An 18,751-nucleotide genomic window follows, 5' to 3' on the forward strand; every position below is an offset into this window, starting at 1 on the left:
AAATAAAGCACATTAAAGACAGAAATTGCAATGAGGGTCATTAATAGTTAATGTGCTCGAGACAGCAATGCTCCTTATCACAAAAAAGTGAAGGGAGGGGAGAGGAGGAGGGAAAGACTCACCTAATCGCTGGCTCCACCACATTCTATTAATTCACTAAATGGAATAATTAAAAAAGGGAAATATTCCAGAAAGCTGCCTGCAAAGAGTCCCACCAACAGCAAGTTCTTAAGAGTGCCAGGCAGAAATTTGATAATCTAAACACACAGAGCAACTGACAGTATATGGTGAAGAATAAGTGTGTGGGGAAAACCTGAACCTGCCACAATGAGGAAATGAAGGAGTGCGTGGGGAAAATTTTGAAATTTCTAGTGCATATAGAGAGGAATCAGGACACGTGGGATTCCTGACACTGCCGTTTCTTGAGAGGAATCAGCACATGAGGGATACTTGAACCTGCTAGCGCATGAGGAGATGATCCAGCACTTGGGAAAAACCCAGCACAGTGGGCATATCTGCAGTTTCCAGTGCAAGGGGAGGAGAACCAGTACATGGGGGGAACCCAAAACTGCCATGGTATCAGGTAAACCAGTCCATGGGGTGACTTGAAACTGTCAGTGCAAGAGGAGAAGACCAGCACACAAGGGAAAGAAAAGCTTCTCAGGCTCAGGCAAAATATGTACAGCACCCCAGGCAAATAGGATGAACTACTGGAGTCTTTCTAGGAGCTCAAATACTTCAGCAAGGAGTGAGAAAAATGCCTAGAGACAGAGTAAAAAACAAGGATGCTTGAATCAATCTAGGCCAGTATTTAAAGTGTCAAGGGCAAATTCTACACTACCTTGCTACACCCAGAGTGTGGCTGCTCTTCCTTCATGTTATTATCAGTGGCGTCGTCAACTCCCATTTCTCAAGCAGCACCTGGGCTCCTCAGGCAGATCTTCTTTCTGTCTTCAAACCTAGAAGAGAGAATGCCTGTTGTCTCAACCACGGCTCCATGGAGAAGGGGATACTTTCTCTTTTTATCCCTATTCTCACTGGGAAGAAGGGAGTGAGGATCCAGAAGCCTGACTGAACTCAAGTCCTCCCACATACCTGCTGACGTATTTTTAGATTCAGATTCTAATTGCAATTAGAGGCTTAGCTCAGAGCATTGCCCAGGGATGAGATGCAACTCCTCCCAGCCAGTCACTGTTCCTAGGGAATACCATGTGCCTCAGGCATTATTTGGCTATGCATGCACTGGTATTACCTGAGCATTAATTGGCATTCTATTCACACTGACTCTGTGCAGACTGACACATGGCTCAGATAAGGAGACATTGCACAATCAAGATTTAGCTTTTCAGTCAGTAAGATGCTAATTTGTTTTCTCACAGAGCTGAGGTCATCCTAGGTGAGCTGTGAGTTACCACTCCTGGCTTTCACTCATTAACCCCTTGACTGCTGCTGCAACAGCACTGTGCCAGAAACAACTTTAATTGGAAGGGCTGGTGCTGTTGGTGGCTCCAGAGTCATACGTTGCTAATGGGTCTAGTATCTCAGCCTGAAATGAAGCTGGCCATAGCAATATCTGCCACTGATCTCTCCCTCCTTGGAACTAGGCCCACAGAGAGACTCTCAGGGAGGTGAAGTGGGGGTGCATGGAGAAAGATTATAGCCTAGCAGAAAAACTTTCAACAGAGTCCTAGTTAGAATTCAGTTTTATATGTCTTTCAAGTGTCTTGACATGTGCCGGAAGCTTTAGCATACTCCCTCACAGATAGTCACCCATCTTACTATAAAAACATAACTGTTGGTACAATAGCCATCTGTGTTAGTTTCAGCAGTGAGACCACAAAATGAATGCACATAGAGCACTGCAAGCTGAATAAACGTGCTCCTTTTCAGTACTTGGATAGAAGGTCTCCAGGACAAATCCAGGTGTTGCAGGAAGGGTTATTTCAGCTGGAGGCACTGTCCCAGTACTGAACCGAACGCCCCCCTGTGGCATTACAGGATGTTGTCCTGGAGGTGTTCTTCCAGGATGAGACTTGATCATTAAAAGATCCTGTAACTTTTTATCCTACAAATGTGTTTCCAGCCTGACCCAGAGGACTCACCCCAGTGTGAATTGATAACCCAGTAGAGCAGGTCAGAAATTTTCCAGCTAACATTTTTCCAATCAGAAAATGTTCTGCAGAAAAACATTGATTTTAGTGAAATTTCATTTAGAAAAAGCTTGCAACAGAGCATTATAATAAGGTTGAAATATCCCAGTGTGACTTTTTTAAAACAGAAAGATTCAATTTTCCATTTCAAAATGACTTTGCATTTCATTGTTTTTTTCAGGTTATAAAGTTGAAATCAGAATGAAACATTTCCGTCCACATGAAGGAATTTTTTTCCATGATTTCATTTTGTGGGAAATTTCAAATTTGTTTTTATCCCATTTCAGAATGGAAAAAAATTAAAAATTATGAGATTTCCCATAAAATGGAAAATCTACCTCCTATCAACCTCTATAGTTTAGTGTCTATGGTTCATTCAGTTTTTGGCCTCTCCGCTTCTGCCAGCAAAGGTGTCAAGTATTTCAAAGTGTGGTGATTTTGGGGATGTAGATTGAATATCATTTCAATAGAAGTGGACTGATAGCACAAACTCACTTCATTGAACAGCTGTCATAACTTTTAGTTGCCATCGATCTGTGCCAACGAAAACCTAGCCACAAAAGTTTAAGTACTAGAGTGCCCAAAACAATCTCTGTGGTTATGTGAATTCCATGATGTCATTACACTAGGATAGCTCTCCAGGTTACCATTCCGCCCCTTCACATTAAAAATAAACAATAAAAATAAAAAAGAGAGAGAGAGAAAAAATGAGCAAATAAAATTCTTCTCCCATGCATCTACTTGTGGACACTCTACCTCATATCCACAAGGGTTTAACAGGGATAGCCCCTCAGGTGACGGCCAGTCACCTGAAGTGATTAAAATTCCACCCTAAGTGAGTTAGGAGCACAACTCCCATTGATTTTCACCGTTAATCTATGAACAGAGTTAACGTCATCCACAATCCCATTTTGCTGACTGTGTGATGTGCACATTGCTTCAGCTAGAAGTTGAATTCAGACCCTCATAGATATCAGATTTACAAGGACAGCTACAAAGGTCCTCCTTGAGTTGAATCTCTGATGGATTTATAATTCTGCAAGCTGGAAGCTGGGACTTGCTTATTGCACAGACAGCAACATTTCAAAACAATGCATCAGCTGGTCCAATGCTGGGAAGTAGTGGGGCAGCTGTGAAAATATGGGGCTTTTCTAACTAATATAAGATAGGTGTGAACTCCATTTCATACAAGGGAACAGGCACAGTTTCAGAAGGCAAGAAGGGGGAAAACAAAACAGCTGAAGAAAAAGAAAACATGCCATAGGATAACCACCTACCAGAGAAAGAGACAGACAGAGAGACAAAATTATCTCCTTCCTGGATGCTTACAATCCCCAGGCAATAGCACTGCCTGTGTTCATTCCTACTTAGAAAACGCCTATGCTGTATGAATATTCTAAAGCAGGGGGATAGGATAGGATTAAAAGAATGCTAATGACTCAATGCTGTGACACTTACAAAAATCATGAATTTAAGAATAGCTACTCACTAGAGATATTCTCCTGGAAAGAAATATGGTGGCAGCGAGCAGCCAGCAAGTGGCACAAGCATTAGTATTCAGCCTGCGCTCCCTGAACCCAGCCAAGAAATATGAATAATGCAGAAAAATGAAAGGATTCAAGGCAGAGGATTAGGCCGTTCATCTTCAACCTTGTAATTATCTCTCTTTCTGACACTAATAATTTGGGGGAAAAGACAGGAGCCAGCATATAAATGCACCCAGCCCCTCAGACAGCCATGTACTGAGGCACAATTAAGTCCACCTTAAGTCCCAGTGAACAATCTCTGTGGTTGTGTGTACAGAGCTGTGGTGTATGCATTGCATTGTGGGGAGGTGTCAAAAATCCCGCTGTTCATAAAGGTAACATCACCATTTTAAAGAACCAGGTTTGTCAAAATAAGCTGGTTTCCAGTTAGCTGAGCTCAACAAGGAGTCTATTCTTTAAGCTGTCAGACAGTAGCTGGTCAGCACAGGGGTAATATCATAGGCTATTTACTCTTCAAAGTGATGTCTCAATTTGTCATCTCCTGTAGCTAAATATAGAAACTCTGAAGGATGCTTCCTAGAAAAGTGTCCTTGGATTATCAGAATCTTCCCTTGACAGCAGGTAAAAAGCTGTACCAGTACTATGATCTGGAAACCTGGGTGGGAATGGGTATCAATCACAGCCTCCTTGTCTCCTCCTTCAGCTGGGACTGAATATAGTCTGGCTGTTGGTGTAGATGGGGGCTAACTGTATTCAGTATCTCTGTTACAGAAAGCATGGAAGAGACCACATAGAAGGAGAAGCAGTATTCAGTCCCACTGAAGAGGGCTGTGGAAAGAATTGTGATCCATACATGTTGTCAGCCATGACTCCAACGATGACAGACCTGACTGTACACAACATAGCACAGAAACATAACTGGAAATTCTCTGGTGCAGTACTCTCCCAGCAGAGCAACCCCCACTTAATTCAGGTTGGTACACTTCATTTATATGAATATAAACCTCCCATGCTACCAACCAAAAGTCTATTCCTGTATTCTATATAGCCCCCATGCAACAAATCTGCGACTCCCTGGAAATCTCACATTTGTCACTGCAGTACATACTCCGGCCATCTGGAACTTCCCCACAGCAGGAAGAGAACTCAGGTCCTCCTGTACAAAAGTTACAGGCATCTAATACTTGAGCTAATGGGGAGTCTCAATTAGCAGTCCAGTGCCAAAAATACACAGCCCAGTAATTCTGACTCTATTCAGTATGTGGCAATGGTGCAAACAAAAGCCAGATCATTTCACTATTGTGTCACCACATTCTCTTGCCTGATCATGGCCACCGTACGGTGTGCATTGAGCCAACCCTATTTTGACAGCATTTATATATATCAGGCTAAATTATGAAATCCACATAATTCATCAGTATAACAGAAGCAGACTTATTGGAATTAGAGCTTGGCCACATTTTTTTCCCCATGAATAGCAAATTTTGCTGAACAATGCACTTTCAGGAAAAATGAAACAACTTGGCCTTTCTGCTGAATTAAAAAAAAAACAGTTGTTTTGCTGTTGTTTTCAAAAAAGTCAAAATGGTTCATTTAGACACTTTTCAAATGAACCATTTCAAAAGGGACAATTTGAATCAACCTGAACATATTTTTTGTTGTTTTTTTTATGTCAGCAAGAAAATGGGAGGGTGGGGAATCAGTATTGCTCAAAATGATCCATCCCCTCTGCCCCCACTTCCACAGTTAGCTACTGAGCCACAAAAATCAATTTACTCAGCCCTAATTTGAATGAAATATTGTCTAATTTAAGATAACTGTATCCTGATTTAAATAGACATCTATAGCCTTACTCAGCCCCGACATAACACCATGCACTTCAACAGTCTGATGGTATACCAGGGATGTTGTAATATATGTACAGAATATATATAATGGGGTGTTGAAGTTACAGCAGCCAATGTTTTCAAACAAGAGCGAGGCACCTAAGTCCATTTTAGGCACCTAAATCAAAGTGGCCTGATTTTTCAAAGGTGCTGAGCACCCATAGCTCACTTAAAAATGGATTTAGGGGCCTTAATTTTGGCACAGAATTTGGAAAGTGTTGGGCAATATACAACTAAGTATGAATATAATGCTATTATGGAAATAGCACTTAAGTGGAAATTATTGGCTAAACATGTCATTTGGAAAACCAATACTAACAATCATGAAATCTATTTGAAGAGGTATAATTTGAGTCCTACTCCTGCAGATAGAGGAAATCTTGAAATGACTTGAAAGATTATTTTGGCCAAAAATTTTACTCACACTGTATTTCTTTGAAGGTTTCTTCACATAACTAAGCCAAAATCAGGAATGGCACATTGAAATAAAGATTGGATAATGCATGAACTAACCCAAAATATTATCTGATCTTTTTTTAAGCCACCCCTAAGAAACTGTCAAATTATATTTTTCATTATTATTTTTCATTTTTGATTAGATTATGTTTGTGTTTTGGCTGGGACCAGAAAAGGAAGTGTCAAAATAGAGTAATGTATTTTGTCCCCAAGATAGTTCCAGCTAAATATTGCAGATACACAAGGATTTGCAAGACTTTATAAGGTATGCATAAGTGTCACTCATACCCAACTTTTTGATCACTAGCTTCACAAGCATTTTCAATCCAATGAGGACTGTGACTAGCAGTAAAACAATGGTAAAATCAGGCTTTACAGAAAGCCTGCAAACTTCCGGGTTGATGCAGCTATCATTGCCCCAGCAAATGCACAGCTACCAGACTTCTATGTAAATCAGCAACAACCCTCATTTAGCATCTTGACTCTTTCTGTGCCTCAGACTCTCATCTGCCACCCTCCTGTCCTCTGACATCCCCAGGTTAGCTGCTGAGGAACCAACTCTTCTACAGAAAGAATGGAAAGGTAGCACTTTCGAACAGTTCTGCACAAAGCACTTGTCATTACCAAAATACAAGTGGAGGCTGCACTTTCAGGAGGCTTCAGTTAGTTCATTGAAATACTGCATGTGTTTCTCACTCTCCATGGAGATAAATCTTATTGAATAATACTATCCAGCACGGAGGGATTTTCCCCCTTTACTGTTTGTTCTTATTTCAGCCCAGAAGGTGGTTGATAAAGGATATATTTCTATCTAATGTACTTACTTATATGGCTCCATATCACTATAGAATTTGAACACTTTAAAATCTTTATTGCATTTTATCCTCACAATACCCCTGTAAGGTATGGAAGTGCTATTATTCCTATTTTACCATAGCCTGTCAGTATCTCACTTTCCTGAGTGAAATATGCAAGGGGGAATAGGAATTTGAACCCAAGTCTCGCAAGTCAGCATTCTAACCACTGGACCATGCTTCCTTGCTGCTGAATTTTCCTTTCATCCCAGTCAAGGCCATAATTCTATCTACTGGAACTACTTCACCAGTGACTGTAATGCAGACACCTCTAGTGTGGAACCGTGCACTGCAACACCACGCTATACAAAATAAAGGACTCAACAACAGGGAGGATTTTAAATAAGAAAAATCTAATTACCTGGAATGGAACTTGTCAGGATGCAGGAGTTAACACCCCTAATTCTTACAAGAAAATCCCAAGGGGACTTTACAATGACAAGAAGTGAGCATTTGGGTTTTTCTGAAAGATAAACCCTCCAACACTACATTGCCTCCTAACATCATGCTGAGGGCTTGGTTCATTGGTTTCTCAGAGAGATGAGTGGCACCTACTAGAATTTCCTTATAAACGAGCATGTGAATACCAACCAAGCCTGATGTTGTTTATCTTGAAAACTCAGATGGAATTATAGCCTGGTATTATATGGCTGCAGATTGTTTTACTGTAATTGATGTATGTTTAGCAGTTGATGTATTTTAGAGCAGAGTAGGAAAGTTAATCACAAATGCTTGACAGAATATGAGCAAATGCAAATGGCAGATAGTCACTTGTCTTAGTATCTTTTGACACTAGAAATGTATTAGCTCAGAAAGGTGGGTTAAATAATCCAAGTAACACTGATTTACTAATAGAGAGTCAGAAAATTTCAACATCATATCTACATTCTCACTGGTCCTTTCTGTCTGAAGTTCCTCGGTCCCTCCTAATAGACTTACCCCTAGTACATCTCACTGGAGGAAGTAGCAGCTTTGGAGAGATATTTGTTGAGAATTACATCTCCAAGGATTGGGACAACCCAGCTTTGTGATCAAGGAGTTAGAGCAAATGGTATCGATTTGGAAGGGATTTAATATCATCTGCATGAAGAGAAGCCCCCGTTTTGGTTAGGGAGCCCTAGATCCTTTAGCCCAACAGATGTGACTTTGTGAGCAGTAGGCAGCCAAATGCAGTCAGTACAGGAGTTTCACATTCAGAAATAAGCTGCCTTGCTGGCTCAGGTTACAAGGTGTGTTGGCTTTCATCCCAATCTGAAACTTTGGATAGAATCTATTTAATTCTCTAGGGTCAAATAGCACAGGCTCTTGGCCACTGTCCATTGCAAGATTGAATTCAACTGGGCAGGTGTTCCAATGATTCAATTAGAATCCAGTTTATTTCTGATCTTTCATTTGCTTTAATTTTCCATGTCCCCTTTCTTGGTAAAATCCCTTCCACAATAATGCAGTCATGTTTGAGATGGGGCTATACAAGAGCAAAGACACCTAAGTCTGTATTAAAAATGCAAGGGAGTGTTGAGAAAGAATTGAACTAGAGCCTTCTCACTGGTGGCTGTGTTGGGGATAAAAATGAGGATGTATATGATGTGCTGCTGTTATCTTGCTAACCCCAGGAATTCCCAGATGTCCCTCCAGGTTCTTTGATCTTTTACACTAATCAATAAAACATCATATTATATCAAAAATGCTTTCTTAGGCTGTATAATGCCTTTAACCAGGCTGGATTTATTTTTTTAAATGTGAACCTTAAAAGGGTAAAGTTTAGATAAAGATCCATATATCTAGGTGTTTTTCTGAAGCTGATGTGAACCACTTGCATCTTCTAATATGAGAGCAGACACTTTTGTGCTATTCAGGCATTTCTGCCTGTGTTCTCTTTGGAGATTTGTCACACAAGTACTAATCAAGATCAGTCTTTTGTAATACATAAGATTATACAATATCACAGCTCAAAGTGCCATAGCTTTTACCACTAGAATCTAGACTGTAATCTCCTATAGCATGAAGTCCACTGATGAAGGGTGGGGAGGTAACTGAAAGCAGGGGAGAACAAACAAGTACCACTGGATATGGAAGGGTTGTGGTCCGAGTGCCCAAGAACCATGTGGATTTGGCAGAGCCCCAGGATTGCCTCCATTCTTGGCCACCTAAGGAGATTAAGTCATACTTAAAACAGCTGTCCTGTGGCAGAACTTCCCTCAGGTGGCCTCAATGATAGCCCTCTCAGGCACAGGCACCGATTCCGTGGGTGCTCCAGAGCTGTAGAACTCACAGAGAAAAATTCGCAAGTGATACTCAGGAGCATCACTGGCAGCCAAGCTCCGCCTGCCCCCTGGCACCTCTCACTTGCCAGTGGCCCCACTGACCAACTCCTTCTCCTCCTCCCTCCCTGCGCCTCCCACTTGCCACAATCAGCTGTTTCACAGCACATAGGAAGCTCTGGGACGGAGAGAGAGGAGTGGAGATTGTCCATACTTGAGGAAGGAGGCATGAAAGAGGCGGAATGGGGGCAGATTGGGGGCTGGAAGAGGCAGACGGGGATTTGGGGGAAAGGGTGGAGTGGGGGCAGGGCCTGGGGCACCCCCTGGCTAGAGGGGAAGTCTGCTCCTATGTTTTCAGGCACAGCTGACTCCATTGGTACAAGGATTGCAAACTGCATTCCCCTGTACCAGTACAAGTGAATCAAAAAAATGATGCTCACTCCACTTGCCAACCCTCCAGGATTGTCCTGGAGTTTCCAGGAATTAAATCTTTAATTAAAGATACCATGTGATGAAACATCCAGGAATACATCCAATCAAAACTGGCAATCCTAATGCTCACTGGTATGCAGTTCTGGCAAAGACTAACTGTTAGCACGTTAACTAAGTGTCTAGGTCTACAAGTTTCTATTTAATCAATATTCATGGCTCAAGGGGTTATTAATAAGCTATAAAGTCTTTCAACTCTATGTTACTGGTTCTAATCCATTCCAGTTGGCAACTGAAAGCTGTTAGTGACATATATTGCAATACATATATTTCCTGCATATCTTTGGGAGACCTTGTTGAATTAATCTAAGTATATTTGGGGCCCATTGTATTAAATGTGAAGTTTATGTACTATTATCAACTGGGGTCGTACATAACATCCCTAGAGAGGGGATTCGATGTGAGGTCTTGGATTTCAAAGTACTACATTGAAAATGTGCCAGATAAGAATGGACTTTTGGGACAATAAGTATTAAGTGGATTTCCTGGGGGATTACTTAGGGAGAGGTTAATACAAATTACCCAACTCCAGATATGCAAAAACAAAATGTTATCAGGATTCAGGGCATGCAGCAGAGCCAGTCTCCAGGCAACCTAACAAGAGCAGCTGGCCTGTATCAGTCTTCCTGACAGGCTGGAAGAGTCTGTAGAACAGTTCTTAAGCCCAGCAGCAGTAGGCACACTAGTTTAGTGGCTTCCTGAAGCATTCATCCATGGCTACAATAGCTCCTGCCTTGTTCCAAGCCTTGCCTCACTCCAAGTAACCTGGCTCTGACCCTCAGCTCCAATTCTTCATTTTGACTCTGACCCTTGGCTCTGGCTTATGACTCCTGTTCAAAGTCTGAATGCCAATTCCAAGCTATTGACTCTTGCTCTGACCAGCAGGCACAACAGTCCATGTTCCAGTCATATGACACCAGCCTGATGAAGCTCTGCTCTGAGGAGAGAGTCTTTGTTACCAGAAGCTATGATCAAGTGCCCGAGCTGTATAAAGAAACTGTCTGATCTGTTCAGTCTCAGTTCTGGGTCCAAATCTGGGACAGTTACAAACCTGTAACCATTGCAAAAACCCAGTTGAGAGTTATGAAGGACTGACACCTACTGGAGCCTGAGATTGGGGTGATCTCTGATAAGCTTTTTAGCTCGTGTGTAGGTTCTCTTATTCTTAATATGTTTTCTATGTAAGGCTTTTACCTTAAGAATAAATGTGCTTCCTTGGAAAGGACTGTATGGTAACTTGCAATTGTGTACAATTATGTTGTTCATAGCCCCTCAAGAGAAAGCAAAGCCTACATTCTGGCTTGTCTAGGTCTTCCTGTCTTACTGGGAATATCACAGTGTAGGCAGGGAACTATGCAGTCTGAGTGAAAAAAAGAGGGTGATGGCTGAGGAACTGGGAAGCTAGAGCAGGTTCCCTTGGTAGGCCACAGAGGCGGGATAAAGGTGTAGTTACTTTTAAACTGCCTGCCAACCTGCTTGAAATAGATTTTGTGGGTTTCAACTTTGTTCATAATGAACATGGGTCAGTAGCATACAAACCAACCCACAATCATAAATTTGCAGCATTGTCATTGGCAGCCATGAAAGAGAGACTAAAGATTGAAAGGCCACAGATACTGACTCCTTTCCTCATTCTTAGAAGGTACTCCTCTAAGACATGATTGAACTAAATTAGAAAGGGGCAGCCAAGGAGAAGTTTCCACTGCCTCTGGCTGTAGCTTTTTTTTTTTTTTAATAATAAAAAGACAACTTCACTCCCCAATGCTCTGAAATTGAGCATCTCTCTCAAGTTCTAAATTCTCTTTAAAATATGTATAATAAAATAAACAAACAAGTAGTTTTACAACAGCAATAACAACAAAAACAAAGCTCAGCAAGGATAGAAATCCATTTAAGATGGTGATTGACTAAGAGCAGTAAGAAAATTCAAATAAAATAAAACTTTACGATATAAGTTAGTTACCAGTGTCAAGAAGGGTCTGAAGAAGAATTTATCATCTCATTTGTCTTTAGACTGCTCCAAACACTAAACAAGATTTTTTTTAAAAAAAAAAGCTCAGTGTAATCAATCATATCCAGGAGACATTCACTACGCTATTACATGAAGGTCTACTTACCACTAAATATGGGCAAACAGATTCACTTATAATGAACATTGAACCAAACTTTTGCCTAAGAGAATATTTTGAGAAGTTTCTCAAACCAGTTCAGCTATCCTTTTTTTTTAATTGGGTCCAGAAAGCGGATATGCTGAGATTCTATGAGAAAGCCGGCACATGTGAAAGTGGCAGCCCTCGTGTGCCATATATAGGCATTAGGGCTTATCTGAAAACAAACTTTTGAAGTTTCCCCATCACATTCTTTCTCTTTTAAGGCTCCCTACATCCCTAATACTGCCCACTTTTCTTCAGAGACCATAATGCCTTTTTATTTTGTGGTGAGCTCCCTTAGGATGGGTCATTCCTTCTTTCATATGGGGGCCTGAAAGTTCCCTCTTTTGATATCAGCCTCATGTATTAGTCTGGATACCAGGACTATCAGTCCACCATCAGTCTATCTCTAGACTACTTCTTTTAAAGCACAAAGCCAGAGACCATGCTAGGCTGTTCTGAACTCTGACTCCAGCCATTCACAGCCAAGGGAAGCCCAACCAACATATAGAACTTTGAATTGAAACAGCACAGCAAATATACAGAAATGAGTCTTCCAGCAAAGAATGGCTTTTCCTTATAAAAAGTGTACACTGTCCAACTGAAATTGGGATGATATTCTCTTATTTAACTTCAATTATTGGGCATCCCCTTTAAAAGGGTCTGTGTGACAACAAACCTCTAATACTTGACTTACAACTAACTATACACGTGAAAGGGAAAGATTGGCCTAGCTGGAGATTAATGTTCTCCTTCTCTTTGTAGAATAGCACAGCAGGGACGTGGCAGGTTCAAGGTTCCTTTGCCCTGTGTGCTTTTGCCATGAGCTGGAGGAAGCCTGAGGGTGAGAGTTTTGTCTATGTGCCCATTCAGTCCTGGGTCTCTCTGCATAAACAGCTAATATTGTGCCTGAGATTTTCATCAGAGCTGGTTGGAACATTTTCAAATAAATGTTGGTGAGATTTTTTTGTTTGTTTGTGCAGGGGGAGTTTGGCCCAGAAATGTTGTTTTGTGGAAGCTGAAATGTTCTGTGATAACGTATCGATTTCAATGACATTTTTGACAGGAAGGTTTCTGAGGTGCAGCCAGACTATCTGCTTGCTTACAGAGAGAGAGAGAGAGAGAGAGAGAGCTGAATTGAAAACCTGACCTTTGACAATTCCATTTTGCAAAACGCTTTGAAACTGTGAAAGTTGTCAAAAACAGAATTGTTTTTCTTCAGCCAGCTCTAGTCTTCATGCCATGTGGATGCCAGACTAAGATCACCAGCTGATTTCACATAAGCCAGCCTTCAGCCTTCAGGCAATAATGACATTCAGTCACTACCAACCTACGTTAGATTTAAGGTCACCATCTCCCATTAACAAATCTCTTAAATCCCATCTTCCATTAATCTTAAATATTTTCATAATTCACTAGTTCATTCCTTGTAATTAGTTTGTTTCATTTTATTACCTTTCTCAGTGAATATCATACCAAAAAAAAAAGATCTTCTCAACCCAGTATTGTGGACATATATCCCAGGTAATGTTGATGCTTTGGACTAGTTATTACCTTTCCCTGAATCCAGATGAAGACATCTTAATGTTGAAACTGATTCAACAGAAATTCAAATAATCAGGATGTTGCGCTCAGTTTTGCAATGGTGTCTCCTTCATAGATGTGAGAATTAAGTTTAAATATCAACATTAATAAAAGCGAGCAGAAGGCAGCCAGAGATTCACCACCAGCACATGTGCTTTAGAAACTAATTTGCCCACTGATGTCATAGCGGCCATCCTGAATAACGCTTAGGCACTCATGATGTAGTTATAATGTAACCTCCACTGGAGTGAGCAGGAACCACTATTTAAGATAGCGTCTGATCGATTTCTGGCAGGGATGTCTCTTCGCAGGATAGTCAGGCCCAGAACCTAAATCAGTCTAAGTGCATAAGTACCTGTCTAAGCAAGGGTCTTCTGAGGCAGCCTTCTTTGTCTCAGTAAGACAGCGTGAAGCCAAAGTAAGCTTGCCAAATAGGTTCTGACAAAGTGCCAAGAAAGGGAAGGGTGTTTGTTTGCTTGCTTGCTCACTCACTCACATGCAGTATTTTCCCCTGCACCTGTAGAACTAGGAGCGAGCCCAAGAGTTTCCAACTCTCTTGAGCTGTACTTCCCACTCTAGTGCTCAGGGTCCCATATAGCACTGCTGTAATGTCATCCAACTGAAGGTAAAATTAAATGCTTAAACAGAGAAGATTAAATCAAGTTACATCAAACAAATATGTTTCCAAAATTAACCGACATGTGTCATTTATTGGTCACTGATATTAAAGGCAGAAGGGAAATTAGAAAAAAAAACAGCATAGTCTGGTTGTTAGTACATAGAACTGGAAGTCAGGAGACCTGAGTTCCATTCTTAGCTTTGCCACCGACTGTGTGTGACCTTGGTCAAGTTTCAGATCACTCTGTGCCTCAGTTTAGTCATATGCAAAACAAGGCAATAAATTAGATTGATTCGGAGGAGATGTTATGAGGTTTCACTCAGGTTGGAGACTGTTTTGACAGCCTTGGGGTTGAAAATGTTATTGGAACAGTATTAGTAGTCAGATTAAAGAGTACAATCAATCAATATTTCTAATACAGAGTAGGAAAAACATGGCTGCGATCTCATCTGTGGGCCAGAGAACCCGTGGTTCAAAGTGTCACAAATATATGGGCATAAGAGAAGATTTTGTTCCCAAATAATCTGTGACATCACAGGATTGCCAAAATTCTTCCAAACCCAAAGAGTGCAAGAAAAGGAGAGAGGAGTCGATATTAAAAATCTCTTTTGGTTGTATTCTCACTCAGGCCCTGATGTTTCAGAGCATTTACAGGATTTTTTGAAGGTCTCTCCTTCATCTCCCTTTGTAGCACAAGTATAGTCATTGAATTTTACTGCTAAGCATATATTTTCAACAAGCAATAATACTTGTTTTGTAATGCTATAAAGGTTTTACTGCGGAATATCCTCTCCTCCCTGTAAACAGACAAATTATATATATACGTATATATATACATATACACTCATATATAATTGGATGGATATATGTAAGTCTATAAACTATATACACTTAGCATTAAAAGTGAAAGTGTTTAGAAATCTATTTTACTTTCAATAATGAATGTTCTTTGTTATGTTTTGGCATTTGTTTGAGTTTAAATAACTTGACAGTGTCCCTTTAAATACTTGTTCTTGCAGACCTGCTGCTGGGAAGAACGAGTGTTGCTATTTGCAACATGCAGGTCTGCAGCTGTAGTGCTATGCAAACATCATCTCAGCCCTAGAGATATAAAGCTATATACTAAATTTGGTTTCATTTGGAAAGAGTCAGCCAAAATGCCAGATGTCACTTCAAGTCTGAAGAGCCATTAGTTTCTGTATGTACCTGTGAAAATCATGTAATCCAAAAAGAAGTTCCTCCAGGAGAAGAAGAAATGGTAAAAAAAGTGTAAGGCCAGGTTACATTGCTGTAACTACAATTGCTCAGGGATCTGAAAAATCCACAGCATAGAGCGACGCAGTTATACCGACCTAAGCCAGTGTAGACACCCTATGTGGATTTCTCCCATCAACATAGCTACTGCTTCTCACGGAGGTGGATTAACTATGCCAACAGAAGAAGCTCTCCCATCAGCATAGCAGAGTCTTCCCTGAAGCGCTACCGTGGCGCAGCTGCACTGATGCAGCATTCCAAGTATAGGCCTACCCTGAAAAAGAAAGGAGAAGGATGTGAAAGATAGTTGGAGAATACCTTACACAAAAGTCCTGGCATTTCTCTCTCAAAATCATTCTCTTACAAACAAATGACCATGGCAGTACTCCACTCAGTCATTTGAGAACAAGGAATGCAGCTCTCCCATTAATGCTCAGCTTCTAAGGCTTCTTGCTCAGTGATGTCAAGTGTCCTTGGCTGCTTTCAGTCTCCCAGAGTGGGATCCCTCCCTACCTCCACTCATCATATGGGGTGCCTGATTAGATGTTAGCCTTGTATTTCCTGAAGTCCCAATGCAGAGAAGGGCCCATCAAGGTACTCCACCATCAGGAAATCATTCATTTTGACTTTTTTTACAAAAAAAAAAAAATCAGATGCTCAGGTGGTGCAACTTGTCATAGCTTCATTGACTTCAACAAAGATATGCCACTTTACACCTACTGGAGTCCAACTCTCTCTATATTTGCGTAAAAAAAATAACAAACAAGAAATATGACACTTAAGTGACTAGTCCCATATTTTCTGGGAAATTCTGCTCTCAGAGAGTACACCCTTTATACTTCGGTATCCTTCTCAGTCAGGGCCGGCTTTATGATCCGCGGGGCCCGACTGGAATACTCAGCGGTGGTCCGGGACTTTGGCAGCACTTTGGCGGGGGGGGGTGCTCTGGATTTTCTGTGGCACCGAAGAACCCGAGAGTGGACCCCCCACTGCCAAAATGCCACCGAAGACCCCCGGAGCGGGGTCCCATAGGCACAGGTGCAGGGCCCTCTTCAGCACGGGGCCCGATTCCTGGGAATCAGGTGAATCAGCTTAAAGCTTAAAGCCAGCCCTGTTCTCAGTCATCCCCATCTTACATGATTTGCTATCCTTGTTCTTGGTTTCAGTCTAGCTTTAGACTGTAAACTCAGTGGAAAAGTATTTACCTGTAAAGGGCCATATCCATACATGGTGATATAATTTAGGTATTATTAATGCTTATTAAGTCCCAGCTCACAGGTGCACACTGATTATAGACTCGTAGGACTGGAAGGGATTTTGAGAGGCCTTTTAGTCCAGTTCTCTGCATTCAAGTATTATCTAGACCATACCTGACAGGTGTTTGTCTAACCTGCTCTTAAAAATCTCCAGTGATGGAGATTCCACAATCTCCCTGGGCAATTTATTTTTGATGTTTGTGTTAATGGTATCTAATACCCTAGCATGCCAGTGACAGTTGCTGAAAAATGCAGTATGTAAAAGGAGCATTGTGATGACACCTTTATATGGCAGGATAGATGACCTAATTCTGGATGATGCAGTAGCAGCACAGTGTTACTGTGTTTCCAGCCAATGGATTAACTGAAAACAATGGTATGTAGTCTGGACCTTGTCACCACAGCTCACAAAGCAGGGGAAAGGGGAAGCTGGGGAGTTTCTTTTACTCATTCATTCTATTTCATTAGAGGGAGGCTGTGTGGGATGTGTCCATCTACCCTCCTAAGTAAACAAAGTGTTGAGAATGAACCTTTGAGCAACCTGGGTTGGGAGGAGAGGATGAATTCCCTGACCTCATAAGGACCACCCCAAGATTGTAAGAGTAAAAGCTCCCTGACTTTCATAAATATTACACTGAATCATTATAGATGGATGAAACTCCCAAAGTTTGGGGGTTCTGATGAGCCTCCAAAATGTATCTGAAGTTTCTTATTCTCCTGCATCGCAGAATTCACAAGATTTAAAGAAACCATTAGGATGACCAAAAGTTCTTGCAAGACCTGCTGAGATCCCAAAAAGTATTTCTGCAAAGTAACAGTAGAAAGCCTGTTGATATCATGAAATAAAGGATGTCCAGTGGGAGTCAGAGGATGGGATTCAATCACATGCTCCAGAATTTTTTCCCCATCTCTACCAGTTCACCCATTTTTAACTACCATTACACTGTCCTGCACAGAGTCATTCAGCTGCTAGAACTTCATAGAGGTAAGTAGTTGTGTCTCCCAATCCAGCAAGGCAACTCTATTCTATATAATTTTTATGCCATGCTCATCACTGTAGCATATGACCATGTTCCAGTCACCGTTTAGTTAGCTTTCCCATCCCAATGAATAAGAGAGATGAATCAGGTATCCAACCAAGACCTGTCACGTGACAGTGTAGAGTGCTACCATTACCTGACTTGCCAAAAAAATCCTGGGACTTAAATCAGCTGGTGTATGAATACTAGTGATGCAAATATTGCAGCAGTATCTGGAATGAACTCTCCTCCCCAATTAGACAGACTTTATCATTAAGTTTAAGCAACATTCTGCTTAAGTATCTGCTCCTCTGAGGGAGGATTTAGAGCACTTACTGCTCTTATGCAACTGCACTTATGAGCAGTACGAGAGGAAACAGATTTTAGGGGGAATACAGCTCAGATATAATTATTTATCCAAGCAGAGCTGGGCCTGAGCCAAACTGCTTGATCCAAACAACCCTGAACATTGTGGTGGGGGTTGCAAGACAAATCTGGATCCAGATTTATCAGCAAAACCCCAGATTTAAAACACCCTGAACTCTGGTGTTATTAAATCTTTGCAGCCCAGACCCATGTCTAAAATAAAGAACACAAGCATACACACCTACCCCTTCCAATCAGTATTAGAAGATATATATGTTTGGGTCTAAATCCCTGAAGGGAATTAAACAGAGTTACATAGCTATGTGAAATCAAAAGCAGTGTATCATGTATAGAACATTTCTATTACAACTCTGCTCTCCCAATTATATATCTCTTGTAGTACAGCAGGCCACATGCTCTCCCATGAAACACCACATATCCAATCTGGGTATCAGTGGGTGAGATGAGTAAAACAAATCAGCAAAAATTCCTCTTGTGTCCCCTAAATAGAAAGATAGGGGTATGGATAAGAGACAGGTGGATTATCGCTCTGAGCTAGTCAATTTCTACCGCCACAATCAGGCTCAACAGTTGGCACATAAGACATTTCTGAGTTAGAAGATAAAGGAGGCAAGAAGAGAAAGAATGAGGAGCAGGAAATATAGGTTCATGCAAAGAAAACCTAACAATCTACACAGCTGATATTTTTAGCTGTAAAGAGACAAACAGGATCCGAAAAGTCAGAGCACAGAGATCAGAGGGCATCTTCATACAGTGGGAATTAAGTCCATTCCCAATTTAATTTGAACATTGAAGCCTTGAGAACTGCATGAGAATGCAAGAGTAGGCCTGCTGTTAGCACCCAATCAGGGATCTGTCCTCTGTGGGTCCCATTCCTGGAGTCCCATTCTCCCCTTTAA

At 41.2% G+C, this 18,751-nt stretch overlaps 1 protein-coding gene across 5 annotated transcripts in view; it reads right to left on the reverse strand.

Annotated features, from left to right (window-relative positions):
- LRRC4C (leucine rich repeat containing 4C) overlaps window positions 1–18,751 on the reverse strand; it is an 899,516-nt gene that overhangs the window by 816,213 nt on the left and 64,552 nt on the right. Inside the window, exon 1 of one of the 5 annotated variants that reach the window (XM_050955350.1) lies at window positions 842–899. The exons of the other annotated variants lie outside the window; for them this stretch is intronic. The gene's annotated coding sequence lies outside the window, so the exon portion shown is untranslated. Of the gene's footprint in view, window positions 1–841; window positions 900–18,751 lie in introns of those variants that run through there. 5 annotated transcript variants of the gene reach the window in all.

The sequence above is a fragment of the Gopherus flavomarginatus genome, chromosome 5 (assembly GCF_025201925.1).
Source record: "Gopherus flavomarginatus isolate rGopFla2 chromosome 5, rGopFla2.mat.asm, whole genome shotgun sequence".
In the NCBI taxonomy this organism is placed as follows: domain Eukaryota; kingdom Metazoa; phylum Chordata; order Testudines; family Testudinidae; genus Gopherus; species Gopherus flavomarginatus.